This window comes from Piliocolobus tephrosceles, chromosome 17 (genome assembly GCF_002776525.5).
Source record: "Piliocolobus tephrosceles isolate RC106 chromosome 17, ASM277652v3, whole genome shotgun sequence".
NCBI lineage: Eukaryota > Metazoa > Chordata > Mammalia > Primates > Cercopithecidae > Piliocolobus > Piliocolobus tephrosceles.
The window spans coordinates 47,937,720-47,956,378 of NC_045450.1; positions in this window are offsets into that span (position 1 = coordinate 47,937,720).

Below are 18,659 nucleotides of genomic sequence, written 5' to 3' on the forward strand. Positions count from 1 at the left end.
GAGGTGCTTGTGATAGAGGGACATTGCTGTTACTCATATTAAACTTGCTTTAAAATTTCGAGGTATCAAAAGCTAGGATGTGTGGTGACTCTTCAGAAAGGTAATACTTAGGTTGAGACTTGGAGAATGACTCTGAATATTCAGAGATGGGGTGGGTGGAGGGATCATGGTGGGGAGGGGAGAGATGGTGTGGCTGTTCCAGACTGTGGAGCAATGAAGGCAGAGTATTTAAATATATATGGAACTTTGATTCTTCCGCAAAATTAAATAAGATTAAGTGTCTGAAACCCAAGAGGAAAGCAGGAAGAAATACACGTTGAATTTGGATAAGCACATCACATAAGATCATACATTTTAACAACAGAGGAGACTGTTGGATCTTAAAATATATGTATACTTTTATGTATATGTATATTATAGGTTGCCTCCTGTTCTTCATTGAGAATCTATGAGAATACTAAAGGCCAATTAAAGGGTAATCAATACATTACCCAGAAACACTGAAACAGAAAAATAAGGAAAACAAAATCTTCTCTAAATAATAATGTTAACACACAAATTTAAAATTACAGTGAATATAAAACCTGTTACACATTTAAATCACATGTTGGTTTAAAAACATATCATGTTAAGCTGTCTTAAATATGCAGATTTAATATTGTATATCTCTAGTGCTGCTAAGTTATTCGTGTTTGTTTTCAGATGGTTATAAATGTGCAATTAAGATTGAGAAACGTGGTACCAAGGAGGAGACATATACCTTGCTAACTATGGGACTGGTCCCTTTTTAAAAATTAGTTCAGCCTGTGTGTTCTTGTGAAGTATATTTACTTAAATGAGTTCAATATTTAGAGGAACTGGCAGACCTCTAGTTCATCCTGTGGGAATCTTAAAAGGAAATGTGAGGTCATGTGATAAGACACCGTGATAAGTGGAACCTGACACCAGCTGCCCCTTGTGCACCTTTCCTTCTGCAGTCGGAGAGAATATTAGTCCTGTAGACACAGGCAAACCTGTGGACTATCTGAGCAGAACTCCCGCTGCAGACCTGCTCCCAAGGGAGTAAAAGGGGAAAGGATTTGGGAAGTTTGATTTTTTTCTTACAGAGTGGGAGTTGAGGGATGGAGAGGCTTTGGGGTGAGACTATACATTTTTGTTTTCAAATATAGAGCTATTTCATATGTTGATTGTTTGCTTGTTGTATATGAGAGAGGTAGCCATGAAGTCTGAATAGATAAACTGAAAACAAAGAAGAGAAGAAAGGTAAAATAAAAAATACAACACAGACAAAAAGGAAAGAAAAGCCACAGACAGTGCAAAAATAGTTAATGTTATAAACGAATTAGCCATAGCCACAAAGAGGCAAGACTGATCATCTTACATTGTCGAGGCTGACTGCGGTTCCTCATGTAGAAAAGATAATCATTAATGCATCCTCTGAAGAGCTTTAGGAATGTGACTGTGATGTGTATGTACATGGCACTCCCTTCTGTGTAGCAGATCACATTGTTCTCCTTAACACATCCACATACAGGGCATCAGCCATGTCTTGGCCATTTCTCACTTCAAGATACGGTGAGTGATTTATTGGGTCCCTGTCTTAGTAAGGACACACGTCTGTGGCACCTCCTTCTCATTCAAGACCTATTTTATTAAAGGTCTTCAATTATGAGATTGCAGAATATTGCCACCTGCTAGAGACTTGACTTCTCATTTTCTGCTTTGAAATCCTCCTTGGAATTCTTCAAATCCAACTGCAGAGCAATTTCCATAGACCTGACTAGTCTAGTGGGCTACTTTTAGGAACTCTGGAGAAATAAAGAAGTAAGGTGAGTGGATACCCCATACCCTATTTTGTATGGGATTCCTCATAAAAGACGGAGCCACCAAAACTGGTAATTAAGTGTGGAGGAGGAGTCACCCTCCTGAGGCCATGAAGGGTAACCCATATCCGAGCTGAGAGCAGCAGGAAAGATCAAGACACAAGGGGATGCCCTGGTTGGCATGTAGATTTAGAAATGAAGACAAAATTCTCTGATTCCTACTTCAGGTTAAAGCAAAGATTCTCAAAGTATGGGATATTTATCACTGGTAATTTTCAATTTTAAAATGCTAGGTATTTTTAGAAAAGTGTTTTCTTAGACTCACCTATCAATCTACCCATTTATTTCAAGAAGAATGTCTTGATGTTATGTAGCTATTTTTACCATTTCCCTAGTATGTACTAATTCATAAGTTTGGCAAAAAAAATCGGCTTCAGGCTCAAAATCTCAGACAAACAGTTGCATTTAGCCAATCTTTAATAATATTGTCTTGGTTAGTTTATATTTCAGATTTTATAACAAGGGCTGTTTATAGTTTATAGTAATCACATGAACTTTATTTGAAAATAAATTTATTTAGGTTAAATATTAGCTAAAGGGAGGAACACATTAAATAATTAACAGTTTATGACCAGCACAATGTCTCATGCCTGTGATCCCAGCACTTTTGGAGGCCAAGGAGGGCAGACTGCTTGAGCTCAGGAGTTTGAGACCAACCTGGGCAACATGGCGAAACCCTATCTCTATCAAAAAAAAAAAAATTACCAGGCATGGTGGTGCACATCTATAGTCCCAGCTACCCTGGAGGCTGACAGGGTGGGAGGATTAATGGAAACAGGCAGACAGAGAGGTTGCAGTAAGCCGAGATCGTGTCACCACATTCCAGTCTGGGCAAAAGAGCGAGACCCTATCTCAAAATAAATAAATAAAATAATAATAATTAGCAGCATAGAGAGCTTATGCATATGGGGAGGTTTATGAACAACTGAATCCTGATTATGATGCGAGGTCAGAGCAGTTGTTTTCTGTCCTGAATTAGCATCAGAATCACCTTAGGAATTTTGAATATACAGAAGCTAGGATCCCATCCTAGACCAATTAAATTAGAATCTCTAAGGAGTGGGGCCTGGACATTGATTTTTTGTAAAGTTCCCCAAGTCATTTTACTGTGCAGCCAGTTTAGAGAACTACTGGGTTGAAGAATGCTGATTAGAAAATAATAAAAAGTAGATGTTTTCACTCCAGCACACACTCAAACACAGAGATAGTCACAAATAAATAGGCACAATGATATAGCCATATAAACACTTTGTTTAAAATTTAAAAGGCTTTCTTTTTAACAGAATAACAAATTGTAATTGAAAATAGACTACCCTCCCTTCCTCTGCAAATTCAAATGCCTGGGCATCTAAGCACATTCTACTGGGACCAAGCTCAGGTTCAGCCATTAGCTTAATTTGTCACCTTGGGCAAGCCACTTGACTTCTCTGTGCACCAATTTCCATTTTTACAAAACAAAGGGGGAAAGGATGTTTGACGTGGATAATCCCTAAAGACCCTTCCAGCTATAAATCTGTGCAGCTTTTTATTTCAAATGGAAATGACCAGACAGTAAGCATTTCCTGTTTGGTTTAGCATTAATGATGATAATTAAAAATAGAATCATAGATGTGGTACATGAGGTTTTACTCTTTTTTTTTTTTTGGTACTGTAGATAGATTTTGAAAACTAATTTTTTTTTTTTTTTCCCCTGGGCTGACAGTTCAGCCAGCAAGCAACCTTTTAAAAGCCTTTCTCAGAGCAAGGAAACCAACTTGAGTATGCACAGAGAAGACACGGTTGACCTAGTAATGAGGACTGTGTAAAATTGCATCGATTTTCTTTTTTGACCTCCCTTTCCATTTAACCATTTGTCAATACTGGAGAAAGAAAGCTGTAGAATGTAATTTTTCAGCAACTGGAAAAAAATACCTCTTGTCCAGGAGAAGGAAGTTGGAATACGATTTTGACATGGAATCAGAGCTTCTTACAGAGTGACTTTTCTTGAGTCTTGTGTTGAATATAAATCCGTGAGCTCAAATGAGTCTTTTGAATTCAAGTTTCCCTGAATTTTTGACTGATCCTACTCACCTTTGGCCTCCATATGTATCCTAGACTCCCTTCTCTTTCTTTCTTTATTTTTTGGTTATTTTCTAATCCAAATATCTTTCAAGACAGTTTAGGGGCCTCTTCTGTAAAGTATCTCATAATTATTTCAATAAAATCTTTATCCATTGACAAGGTTAGTTGTGTACCACACACCTATCAATACCCTAGCACCCATATCATCTCACAATTAATTTATTTGTCTCACTTGTGAGAATGTTAGTTCTTCAAGGTCATGGGAATGTCCTCATTCATTTTTATCTCTCCAGGAGCTGACACCATGCCTGACACACAGCACAGTTTTGGAAAATGGTAAAGGACACTGATTCCTCAAAGATAAAAATGTTCCCAAACATCATGGACTCAAAAGTTGTTACTTCTACCATGGAAATAATATGTCTATCAGACAATCCACTTACGATTTTTTCTCAAATAATCCATACTCAATTCCAGAAGGTAGGATTGGCTACAATGTGTCATATTATGAACCAGCACTGATCGATTGGTTATGCCTGGCTAAACTATTGGGTTGATAAGAATTTTGAAAGTATGTTTGTGGTGGCTAAGAGTGTCTTGATTATTAGCAATATCCAACATGGGTACTGGTACGAAGATTGCCAGTAAACAGATTTTGTGCTCGTTAAACCTAACTAGTTACTGGAATAGAAACAGGATTTAGTTAGCTGAGGTGTGCAGACAGTAGCTAGGCAAGCCTTTTAGAAGTAGGCCAGGAACAGAAAACACGCCGAAAGTATGAGTTAACATGTGAGCCTACTCTGAGTTATGTATCACAGTGTTCTCCTATTTGAACCAATATTTCTCAAATGAATCTCACCTTTGTGTGTGTATGTGTTCCAGCTGCAATGGTAAGAAGATGGGGCAAAGTATTTATGCTCTAGAGAGATGAACTGCTTGCAGTATGATAGGACCTTTTGGAAAACTTATATTATATTTTGATGTAAACACTGATGTCAGCCAAAGCCCCCTTTTCCACTTAAGGGTTAGTCAACTTTAGATTAAGATTCCCTGTGATATGATAACTATCTCTTTATTTATCTGTCTCTCCTTTCGGAATAGGAGCTGTTCAAGGTCAGAAAACGATAAATCATATTCATCTTTGTTTCTCTTGCATACACAGAAATTCTATAATGTGTGTGTTTGTGTGTGAATGTATGTATAAATGTAGGTGTGTATGTAATGATTTCCTGAATTCATGAAAGTGAATATAAAATATTATTTATATCTCTAACATCCAGAAGTCTCCCTTTTACATATTTACTTCTAGATAGGACTTCAGTGATAAATGTCTTTCTGAGTTTTGGAGATAAACTTTTCAATTTGAGCCAGAACTTCTAATTTTACATAATTTTTTTCAGCTGCTATATTGACCTACTTTAGATTAAAAAAAAACAACATGCAGGGCAGAAAATCCTGGTTTGGCTGCATCTAAGAATGGAAACTGCAGAAAGTGCAGAAACTGTTGCAAATATTCATTTTTTAAAATGTGTCAGTGAAAAGCAGAAATGAAATAAATACTATGCTTCACATCCCCAATACAGTCATAAACACATTATAGACAGCACATTAGGTGATAGATAGGTTGATAGTTTCATAGATTTTAAAAAGCAGACATTTCTGCCTTCCTACTCAGTGTCCCCATCTTTACCCTATCAAATGAACATGGAACATGGAAGGGTTCACTAATACCAAGTATGCAGTTCAAATAGGGCTCACACTGACTGCATACACCCTAGTACCTAGCACTCAGACCAAGAAAGGGAACACTACAAAGAATTCCTTCTGTGCCTTAATCTTCAACAGTGACCAGTATCCTGAATTCTAGCACTCTACAGTGATTTTTGCCTGTTTTTGTATTTCATATATATGAAGTTGTATAGCACTTTTTCATTTACGCCTGAAGCCTTTAATTCAGTATTATATTTTTGAGGTTCATTCATATAAGCCCTTCTACGAGTAATGGACTTATTACCCCTGCTGCTGGGGGCATGGCCAGGAGACAGCCCTCAGCTGTCAGCTCCCTTCTGAAATTGATTCAGTTGAGGAATGCAACCTCACCTCAGGTCTTGGCCACTCTTCAGGGTGGCCAGCATCATGACTGATGAACTTAGGGGTAGACAGAATCAGCCCTCTTTCTCCATTTCCAGAAACCTTTAACAGCCATATGCTCTTCAAAACTTTTTGCAGTGTTGATAGAATAATCTGTTGGGACTGCCTCAACTAAGTGGGCTTCCCCTTCTGTCCAATCCTGCTTCTTCCCTTACTTTACTCAAGTACTAGTCTAAGCAGTACTTTTAATACCAATCCATTAAAATGCTTTTGGTTTTTTTTCTATTGCCCTTGCTGTATAGTATTCCATTGTGCACATAAAACATGATTTTTGTATACATTCTACTGTTGATGATTATATATGGGTAGTTTCCAATTTGGATAATTATAAATAGTGCTACTATGAACATTCTAGTATATTTATTTTGGTAAACATAGGTATGAGCTTGCATTGAGTGCTTATGTTAAGAGTGGGATTGCTGGGCTTTTGAATTTGTATATTTCCACTTCTTGAATATGTTTATGTTCTTGTTTAGTACTGAGAGTATTATATGAAATGATAGTCTTTTTCTTACCCAAAGGAATGAGGGAGATATATTATTCAACTGGTAATGGGTTATTTCAGGTTGAAATATAAATATATGTTTATAATACTATCTGTGTAATATATGATATTATCTGTGGTCCCCTAAGGAAGCCTTTCTTTCCTAGGGGACCACAGAGAATATTCAGAGAGTGAGGTGGAGAAGAAGGAATGGTCTTTACTTTGGTGATTAGAGTAAGTAGCGGATCAGGGAGAATGAGGTGGAGGAGACTATCTAGAAATCTGGAGCCAAACTCTGAAGTGTATTCAGTGTAGGATCTCTCTCTTAGAGACTGTCAGGAAAAGAAACAGACATAGTTGAGTGCATAGTTAACTTTTGGGAATTCAGGATATTTAAGCTATGGTGACACAAAAGACACTCTGTGGAGTGGTGGGAAGAAACATCTCAGCATGAGATTTAATTCCTAGTGAACCTCTTGCAATAGGAAGTCGGTGGGAATATATCCCATGAGAAAGGAGCACACTTAACCAGTATGATTTTAAAAACAGAAATAAAGCAAAAGGAAATTTCAAAAAATGTACATCCCACAAAAATGTCTACCAGAACGAAGTCATGTTCTGGTTTCTCTTGCTGATTTTTGAAAATATATTTCTACAGTTGAAAAGCTCAATTCTGTGTGGAAAGTTAAACTGACATTGTTTTACCTTGGGCCATACTCACAAGAAGAAAAAAAAAAAAACAAACCGTTCCTATGATTAAAATATTAAATATTATCTATCTGGTGCAGTTTCTTAAGGATTAACTAACAAAGACTAGTTCATAAAATTGCTATAATTACTTTTTAATATTTTATGGAATTTATTTTTTAGAGTTGTTTTAAATTCACAGAAATTCCTCTAAGATCTGGAACAACAAGGATGCCAACTTTAACCATTGTCATTCCACATGGTAGTGGAAGCCCTAGCTATAACAATCAGACAAGAGAAAGAAAAGGCATCCAAATTGGAATGGAAGAAGTCAAATTATCCTTGTTGCAGATGACATAGTCTTACATTTGGAATAACATAATGACTCCCACAAAACTATTAGAACTGATAAATTCAGTTAAATTTCAGGATACAAAATCAACATACAAAAATCAGTGGCATTACTCTATGTCAAGAGTAGACAATATGAAAAAGAAAAAACGGAATCCCATTTACAATAGCGACACATAAATTTAAATACCTAGGAATTATCTGAACCAAAGAAGTGAAAGATGTGTGTAATAAAAATTGTAAAACACTGATGAAAGAAATTGAAGAGGACACCACAAATGGAAAAATAGTCCACGTTAATGGATTGGAAGAATCAATAGTGTTAAAGTGTCCACAGTATCAAAGCAATCTACAGATTCAATATAATTTTTATTAAAATACCATGACTTTGTTCTCAGAAATAGAAAAACATATCCTCAAATTGATATGGAACCAGAAAAGATCCAGAGTAGTCAAAATTATCCTAAGCAAAAGAACAAAACTGGAAGAATCATACTACCTGACTTCAAATTTTACTACAGAGCTATAGTATAAATCAGCATGGTACTCATATAAACACAGACACATAGACCAATGGAACATATAGAGAACCTAGAAACCAATCCACATGCTTGCAGTTAACTCACTTTCAACAAAGTTTCCAAGAACATGCATTGGGTGAAAAGACAGTTTCTTCAATAAATGGTGCCGGGAAAACTGGATATCCATATGCAGAAAAATAAAACTAGACCCCTACCTCTCACTATATACAAAAATCAAATCAAAGTGGAATGAAGACTTAAATCTAAGCCCTCAAGCCATGAAACTAATACAAGAAAACTTTAGGGAAAATCTCTAAGACGTTGGTCTGGTCAAAAATTTCTTGAGCAGTACTCCACAAGCATAGGCAACCAATGCAAGAATGGACAAATGGGATCACATCAAGTTAGGAAGCTTATTCACAACAAAGGAAACAATCAGCAAAGTGAAGACATCCCACAGAGCGGGAGAAAACATTTTCAAACTACCCATTTGGCAAGGGATCAATAACTAGAACATATAAGGAGGATAAATAACTCTATGTGAAAGAATATATAATGATCTCATCAAAAAATGGGCAAAATTTTGAATAGCTGTTTCTCAAAAGATATACACATGACAAACGGACATGTAAATATTCTTAACATCACTTATCATCAGAGAGATGCAAATCTAAACTACAATGAGGTATTACCTCACCCCAGTTAAAATGACTTATATCCAAAAGATGGGCAGTAACACATACTGGTGAAAATGTGGAGGAAATGGTACCCTTGTACATTGTTGGTGGGAATGTAAATTAGTACATCTACTATGGAGAGCAGTTTGAATGTTTCTCAAAAAAAAAAAAAAAAAATCTACTATATTAGACAGCAGTTGCACTGCTGGGTATATACCCAAAAGAAAGGAAATCAGTATATCGAAGACATATCTGCACTCCTATGTTTGTTGCAGCACTTTTCACAATAGCTAGGATTCAGAAGCAATTTAAATGTCTATCCACAGATTAATGGATAAAGAATATGTGGTACATATGCACAATAGAGTGCTATTCAGCCAGAAAAAAAAAAAAAAAAAGAATTTAAGATCCTCTCATTTGCAACAACATGGATGGAACTGGAAGTCATTCTGTTAAGTGAAATAAGCCAGGCACATAAAGACAAATCCCCCATGTTCTCACTTACTATGGACATAGTAAGTGGAATGATTGTTACCAGAGGCTAGAAAGGGCAGTAGGGGTTTGGAGGGGAGGTGGGGATAGTTAATGGGTACAAAAATGTAATTTTAAAAAATGAGTAAGATGCACTATTTGATAGTACATCAGGGTGAGTGTAATCAATTGTACCTTAATTGTACATTTTAAAATAACTAAAAGAGTAGAATTGGATTGTTTGTAACACAGAGGAAAAATTCTGGATGTATACATTATTATCTATGAAGTGATTATTACATATTGCATTACTGTATCAATACATCTCATGTACCTGATAAATATATATACCTACTATGTATCCACCATTAAAATTAAAACAATTTTAAAAAGATGTACAATTGGCAAATCTTTGACACAATTATTAAACTATAAAGCCTAATCCAAATCTCCTTGTAATATTTCCCAAATACAAACAATAAATCCTAAAACATTTCCCTGCTAGAAGAAGCAGATATTAAAAAAAAATCAATATTTCAATCTGCTGGCAAGTATGGCCTAATAAGTATTGTGATATCAAATTTGATGTGCTCTGATTTGTAATTCTCTTCCTTAGTGAGGAGATAACAGAAAAGGACTATTTGACAAACATCGAGTCACAAAAGACAAAAATGAGCCTATAACAGTATAAAATAGACTAAGGAGAGTTGAGGAGAAAGGCCTGCCAACGGCCCTAAAAACAATAAATTTAGGATTGGGTTCCTGGAACTGGCATACGCTGGTATAAATTCAGAGTGCTTAAAGGATGGAACTATAGTGCAGGGTGATTCATCAAATGACAGAGTTGAAGGAGAATATCTTTAAATTTCCTTCTCATGCCAGATATCTGTGAATCTAGTCCTGAAGTTCATAGGATGATCTGTCTACAACAATCTAGGATCCAATATGGGATGTTTCTAACAACTATGTGGAGTGCATGTTGCAGACAGAAGTGGAAACACAGCTGAGAGTATTTTATCAAAATTTTTTCCAATTCGGTTCTCACAGCATATAGATACTGTAGAGGCATTTCAAATGTTTGTGTTATTTCTTACCTCCCCATGATTTGTGTCATTAGCTGTGCTTACATGCAAAGAGGTCAGAGTGTCAATGACATATCTTATCCTTAGAAATCATTGTATATCTTATCCCAGTCAGAGTAGTATGGGATTTATGAATCATTCTTCTTGGAAGTTTTCATGATATCAGTAACTGCTGATAATCCATTAGCATGTGAACACTTAAGACAATAATTAACCTATCATTCTTACACTAATATCACATGTGGCTAGCATCTTTATCTGGTGATATTTCCATCTGGTAAAAGTAGAATTTAAACTGAAGTCAAAGAGATTATAAACTGAAATCAATTTCTTTTATTTGGGATGCTGATATATCAGAGAGCTTGAAATGTGAAGGCAATACTTTTTTAATTTAAAATTTACTTTGATGTTAAAAAATGAGTTTAGCTTCAAAATGTACTATAGGTTAAGCTTGTAACACAGGTAAATGGCAAACCTCTGCTGAATCAGACACACTGACTTTCCACACAGAAATCATTTGATAAAGTAATCTGCTTGTTGAGCCAAAGATAAAGTTCACACCAAGAAGCCTAAATAAGTAATGCCACATATGTAACATGCATTCCAGAAATTGAACTGCTTTACTATCAACTAAATGTTTAATAAGCAACAAAGTCTGAATGGCATACTTGAGAAAAAAATTCAAGGTGGAATTAACAGAGCTGGAACATATTCCTAGACACTACCTAAGTGTCTTGACAAAACCATCTAATCCTTTTGAATTGACTCTTCTATATAATGAAGAAAATAATACATATCAGTTTAACAATTGCAAATTTCTAATTTATAAAAAGTTGTAAAGCTGACTCCTACAGAATTTTAGGATTAACCAGTTAACTATAGAAATGAAATAAGGCAGTAGTTCATCAGTGTTTTATCCTATATCCTGAGAAAGGTTTGAAAATGACTAGAGACCAGAACCATCGTCTGTTAGCAACAGAGTACATTTCCCAATTAGAATCCAATCCAGAACTTTTGCATTGCTTCATGTTGTATCAATGGAATATATAAATTCCCTGTCTGCATGACTACAGAAAGAAGATATTTGCTGAAGCTTCATCAGAATAAGGTGACTTTGAAGAAGATTAAATTGTAAAATTATACACTTTTTTTATATAAAAGATAAAGTTTTTGTTAAAAAATGGTGCCAAAGTAAACGACAGAACCTGGATGCATATTCAAATACACTTATCGACGTCTTCCAAGTTACATCAGCTTGGACAACTGAGGAGTGGGGCCACTTGGTAAAGTTACCTGAAAACAACCGGATAATCTGAGGTTAAATACTCATGGAAGAGAGGAAATATAAAAATTAATGCCAGAGAAATCAGTATGCTCACACCAAAGTGTTTATATGAATATTTATACATTATCAGCTTTATTCATAATGGCATAGACGTGGAAATGACTGAAGTTCTTCAATAAGTGAATGAGTAAATAAACTCCGATCATACCACAGAACACTAGTCAGTGACAAAAAGATACAAACACTATTGATACACTCAACAGCCTGGATGACGTCGAGTAATTATGCTAAGTGGAAAAGGCCAAATCTCAAACCTACTCTGTCATTCCATTTATGTAACATCTACACATGTCAAAAATACAGAAAAACCGATTCATTGTTGCCGGAGTTTAATGGGGAGTGGAGGGTAGGAGGGAAGTGGGTATGGCTGGAAGAGGACACATAGAGCATCCTTGTGCTGATGGAAATATTGTGTTATCTTGACTCTGTCAGTGTCAATATGCTAGTGGTGATATTGTACTGTACAGCTGCAGCCTGTTGCCGTTGGTGAAAAGTGGATAATAGCAACGTGGGTTCCTTAGGATCTTTGTGTATTATATTCGACAAGTGATAAAATTACCTCAAAATAAAAAGATTAATAGTAATAGCAAAAGCAATTTTGTTGTACTGTCACATATTCTTAATTTTTTATTTATTTTATTTTAGTTTTTCTTTTCTTTTGTTTTTTGTTTTTGAGACGGAGTCTCACTCTGTCGCCCAGGCTGGAGTGCAGTGGCCGGATCTCAGCTCACTGCAAGCTCCCCCCACCGGGTTCCCGCCATTCTCCTGCCTCAGCCTCCTCAGTAGCTGGGACTACAGGCGCCTGCCACCACGCCCGGCTAATTTTTTGTATTTTTAGTAGAGACGGGGTTTCACCGTGTTAGCCGGGATGGTGTCGATCTCCTGACCTCGTGATCCGCCTGTCTCGGCCTCCCAAAGTGCTGGGATCACAGGCTTGAGCCACCGCGCCCGGCCTATTTTCTGTTTTTTGAGACAGAGTCCTGCCCTCTTGCTCAGGCTGGAGTGCAATGCACAATCTCAGATCACTGCAATCTCAGCCTCTTGGGTTCAAGCGATTCTCCTGCCTCAGCCTCCTGAGTAGCTGGGATTACAGGCACACATCAGCATACCTGGCTAATCTTTGTATTTTTAGTAGGAGAGGGTTTGGTCATGTTGGCCACGCTGCTCTCAAACTCCTGACCTCTGGTGATCCACCCTCCTCGGCCTCCCAAAGTGCTGGGATTACAGGCATGAGCCACCACGCCCAGCCTTCATATTCCTTACTCCATTGTTTTATGATGAGAAATTTATAGTATACAAATCGTTTCCTTATATAAAATATGTTTCTTTTCTCTGGCTGTTTTCAATACTTTTTCCCTTAATAGTTTGGTTTTCAGCAGTTTTGTTATGATGTGTATAAGCATGGTTTACTTTACATTTACCTCTACCCTGCTAGTCACCTTTTCAGCTTCCTGCCCCCTACCATCAACTCATCTGCCTGCTTTTGTATTTTTCACAGAATCCTTAGTTATTTTATTGGTATACTGCTCAGTATTTGTGGTTGGAATCAGAATTCTTTTGAAGGGGAACTGAATACTATTCTGATAAAAGATGTTTGAACTGTTAATATTTTTTTTTTACCCAAAGTCATGTTATAGTAATATTCTAATTATCCTAGTTCAATATATACATGTTTATGCGATGGGCAAAAGTTACATTCTTATCAGAATGGCTATATAACATATAAATTATATATAAAATGTTTACATAAAGTTTTATATATAATACATATACAATATATAATTATACAACTGATTATAAATATATTTATGTAAATTGTATATTTATATAAATATAAAAATTATTTATGTAACTATATCCATTCCTTCTCTTCATGTACTTTATACTAACATGCAAATAAAAGAATATAGTTCAGAAGAGTATGTGGAGCTGAATTTAATTGGGAATTTTTATAATAATTATCTATTTTAGTCAACTAGGGAAGGGCAAGTATTTCAGACTCATTTTCTCTAGAAAATCTTATTTGCCCGATGGAGCCTTGCTTTTGTTGCCCAGGCTGGAGTGCAATGGCGCGATCTCGGCTCACTGCAACCTCCACTTCCCAGTTGCCAAGTTCAAGCTATTCTCCTGCCCCAGCCTTCCAAGTAGCTGGGATTACAGGCGCCGGCCACCACGCCTGGCTAATTTTTTGTGTATGTTTTTAGTAAAGATGGGGTTTCACCATGTTGACCAGGCTAGTCTCAAACTCCTGACCTCAGGTAATCTACCCACCTCAGCCTCCCAAATTGCTGGGATTATAGGAGTGAGCCACTGCACCTGGTTGCCAAACCCTATTTTTTAAGACAATCACAGGACTAAAGATTCTAATAATCTTTAATGTCTTTATTGGAATTACAAAGAGCGACTTTATTTGTGACTTTTTGGCTTTGAGGCATAGGAACTGTATGGATATAAGGAAATTATTTATTCCTTGCTGGGAATAAACAACATTATCAGATGATGTTTAAGTGACCCCAAGCACCCAGAAAGCAACAACACGTGTGGTTCCTTTCAGGGTCATTCCAAAGCTGTGATTTCTGTGATTTGCCATCCAATATTCCCTAGTTCCTCTTTGCACTTCATTATGATGCCTGTAAGTTCAGAGAAGCTGATTTTGTTTACCAAAGAAGAGGAGAACAGACCATAGCCAATCCTCTGATCAGAGCATAAACAAAGTCTCCTAATTGACTGATCAAAAACTACTACGGCTGTGTTATTCAAGTCTCAACTATAGACTTGATAATACAGCACAGCCGTGCTTGCACTTTCTCACTGCCTCTGAATTTTTTAAGAACTATCTTCATCTTGCATGATTTGCTACACATCCCAGGCAGGCCCTGCTCTTCCGTGCCCCCGTGCCTTTGCAGCAAGTTGTTCTTTCCATGTGAACTTCCTTTACCACCTTTCACCATCTCTGAGATTTGTCTTTGTATAACTAGTATAACTACTAATTTTGGAGTGAGAAAATCCAGTTTTAAACATTTCTCCTAAAGTAGTTATTAGATAAGTACACCAGGATATGTGATCATGCATGTGTGAGAAAGTGTTCACTGTAACAATGTTTAAAAAGCATAGTGTAATGTATAATGACAATGTATAAAAAACCATTTGTATAAGTACTCTGAAAACTACTATTGCATATCAACGCAAACTGCATAGATCTAAAGAATAGCTAATATTATTCCATCACGGTTTATTTCAGTTGTTGAATTCAACAGAACTTTTCCGAATAACTACCATAACCAGGCATTATGATAATTTCTATAACTATGACTCCTTCATTTATATATTCTACAAATATACATGTAGTACCTACTAGGTGCCAAGAAAATTCTAGATTCTAGGACCATGGCACAGAACAGAGAGGCAATCACTCTGCTAACATGTAGCAAACATTTTCAGAAGGTAGATACAAAACCTATGAGCCAAAGTAAAATATTACAGTAGCTGGTAATACATACACTGAAGAAATAAAAAAGGTAAGGCAGCTGTATTTATCTCTTAAAGAGCTCACAATTCAGTGGATAAATAGATGTAAGAAAATGAAATACAAAGAAGTAGAGCAAGCGTTATTGGAAGTTAACCATAGGAAAATACAAAATAGCAGATGAGAAGAACTATAGACTAATTATGGAGTGAAAAGTGTATGAATGAGATTAGCTGGTTTATGAAGATGTGAAGATGTAGAACTGAGAGAAATGGGAGAGGAGAGCCACTCAGCCTGTGAGACTAGCCTAGGAAAGATCCTAGCAGTATCCCTCTGCATGGGAAAACACTATCAGCACAATCCTAATAAGAAAGCATTATTCATGAGATGAGGTACAGCACCTCTGCAAATCAATGACATGAACATTTTTTGGTAGGATTGGCTTAATTTTCATGATATTTTGTAGTAACCTGCCCTACACTGAACACGTAAACTGTTGAACATCTAAACCTGGGACTTATAAATTGTTTCCATTTGTCTCTCTATTTATTAAACCTTCCTTCAATCTGGGGGATATGGATTCTCTTTCATTTTGAACATGTCACAATGTAGCTCAGGGCCTTCATATGAGAATTTCTCTTGCCACAAGAATTTATCTAAATGCCCACTGATATTTGATTATACAATTTTGTAAACGTATCTAAATAAGCAATATATTTTCATCTCTATCTCTTCAAAGCTAGATTGAACACTGTTATCACTTAGAGTGCATAAAATGCACATCATTTATTGTTTACTCCAACCTTATGTATCATTATTCAAATTTAACTAATGAAGGCACAGGCTCAGAGAAAATAATCACAGTCATAATTATAGGAATAACAGCTACTGTTTATGGAATGATTAGTGCATATCATTCACTCTGGGTACTTCATAAATATCATCTCACTTAATGCTTACCACAATCATATCAGGCAAATGTTATTATATCCATTTTATAGATGCGGGTGCTGAGTATGTAACTCATGTAGGGATGTAGAGCTATCAAACAGTGGAGGGCAGCATCCAACACAAGCTTCTCTAGCTACAAAAACCATCCCTTTTCCAGTACAAAATAGTACCTTCCTGATGCTGCAAGAAGAAAGGAATGGATAACATGATTGCACATGTCTATATCAATGCCAGTTCTCACATATATAAAGTACAGGGACAATTCTCCATCCTCTATAATTATGCTAAGTCTTCAACATCAAGAGTACAAAGTGGTTGGCTGGACAACACTATCAATCCTCTATCTTCATAGATTTTTCATTGTCTTGTAATCATATTCTGGTTGTTGCTACCATGACCTATTTTGTCTAGGAGATTCTGTGTTTCCGTTTTCCTCTTTTCCTCTCTCATCTTTCCTTGTCTCTGACCAGACCTTTCTATTCAGATAGGTTATATGTGATAGACCAGAGCATAAAGGTAAATTTTGTCTGCAACATAGGGGATAATAAAAGAATGATAGACAGCTTTTAGGCAAGGTTCTGTTCTGTCCTCTCATTTATATATGATGACTTTGCCTGAGAAAAAGACTGAGTCCCTCTTCAACCAAACACACAAAAAAAGGAGATTTTTTTTTTCTATTTATTTCAGTCTGCAGTCACAACTTAGTGAGTGGACTAGTTTCTATGTAGTGTAATTATTACCAAGGATGATTTTATTCTTCAATTTTTTTCCTTCTTCATTACATTTTGTGTTATTCATTTATATCTTATGAGAGTTAAATTCAATAAATGAATGGGAAATCTCTTACCACCAACTTTTTATTAAACACCCAGCTAATAGTAACTACAACACCCAGGAAAATAATCAAGTAATAAAAGCAATGTTTTCACTGGAGCATGTAATAAATATTGGAATAAAGGAACAATGAATGGATGAATAAAGGAAAGAATGCATTGATAGCTAAATGAATGAATAGCAGCTTACTTGGCAGTCAGAAATACTGAGGAAGCCACTGCTGCTGAATTGAAACTCATTCCTGACACGTATGCACCCTATCCAACCACCTGGGTCACATCTCTGTGCCAAGAGCCAGCCACAGGTGGTGCTGGCTTTCTTGTATCATCTTTCTAAACGCTTCCTCGTCTGCCATCGCCTGTGCTTGCTCCTGGTGTGAGCAGTCTCACCCTCTGGCTGTGATCGTTTGCTTCTGGACATGCTGTTTTTCTGCTTGTCAAGTAGACCAACATTACTACACTTGCATAAAATGAATAATCAGCACTTGGAGAAGCCATTTTTTGCTCCTAAAATGAGTTTATTACGGGTTTATTTTTCATTGCCTATCAAACAGATGTTGCCTGCTCTCAGAGGAATTTTCTGCGCTTCCCAGTCACTCTGGCTGGGTGGGTTGCCAGATGCTCCAGCACTCTGCAGAGCTGCTCATGAATGCCAGAGAGGTGAGCAGATCTGCCTCAGCCATAGGAATGGAAATCAAAGTGTTGCTGAGCATGGTGGGACAGGGGGTGGCTGCTGCTTCAAAATGGGAAAATGCAAACAAGTATAGAACAGATGCAGACAAGTTCCAACTGCTGTGGAAGCAGCTTGATTCAGTAGAAAGAGCATCAGATTTGGAATCAGATCGACCTGGGTTGAAATCCCAAATGTGCCACTTTCAGGGTCTGTAAATTGTACTCTTTGCCTCAACTCTAAATCGTAGATGTTAACACTCATACTATAGAGTTGCTATATGGACTAAATATGTCCCTAGTGTATAAAAGATGATCAGTAAATAGCTGATCCACTCTTTTCTTAACCCATGTTAAGCTGAATGGTTGGAGCAAGCCATTTTATAATCACCACGTTTGTTAATAATATATCTCAGACATATCTATCATCTATGTGTCTATGTATCAATCTGTGTATCTATCTAACCTGTCTTCCTTTCTGTCTACCTACCGATCCGTATCTACCTACATACCTACCTACCTATCTGTAACATTCCATTGTTATTTAAAGCGGTTAAATTTGATGTATGCACCATAATTAATATCACTTTTCAATTAATAAACAAATTAGTTTTTTTTTTAACATTGTCACAGTGAACATTTTCTCACACACGCATGCTCACATATCCTGGTGTATTTATCTAGTAACTACTTTAGGAGAAATGTTTAAAACTGGATTTGCTCACTCCAAAATTTATAATTTTACACTGTGCTTCATACAGCCATTTATTTTTCTAAAAGATGTATTCATTTGCATTCTCACCAATGATATCTGAAAACTGTTTTCCCACATTCTAGTAACTACTGGATATTGACGATAATTTTAAATACATCTCCACATAATTTTATTATTAGCAAGAATAAATATCTTTCATGTACTCATTGGTGACTTCTCCTGTTTCCTTTGTGAATTGCCTCCAAAAAAGTTTGCAAGTGCAGTGTCTTTTCTGTTGGTTTACAAAGGGGGAGGAGGTCTCAGAACTAAGTA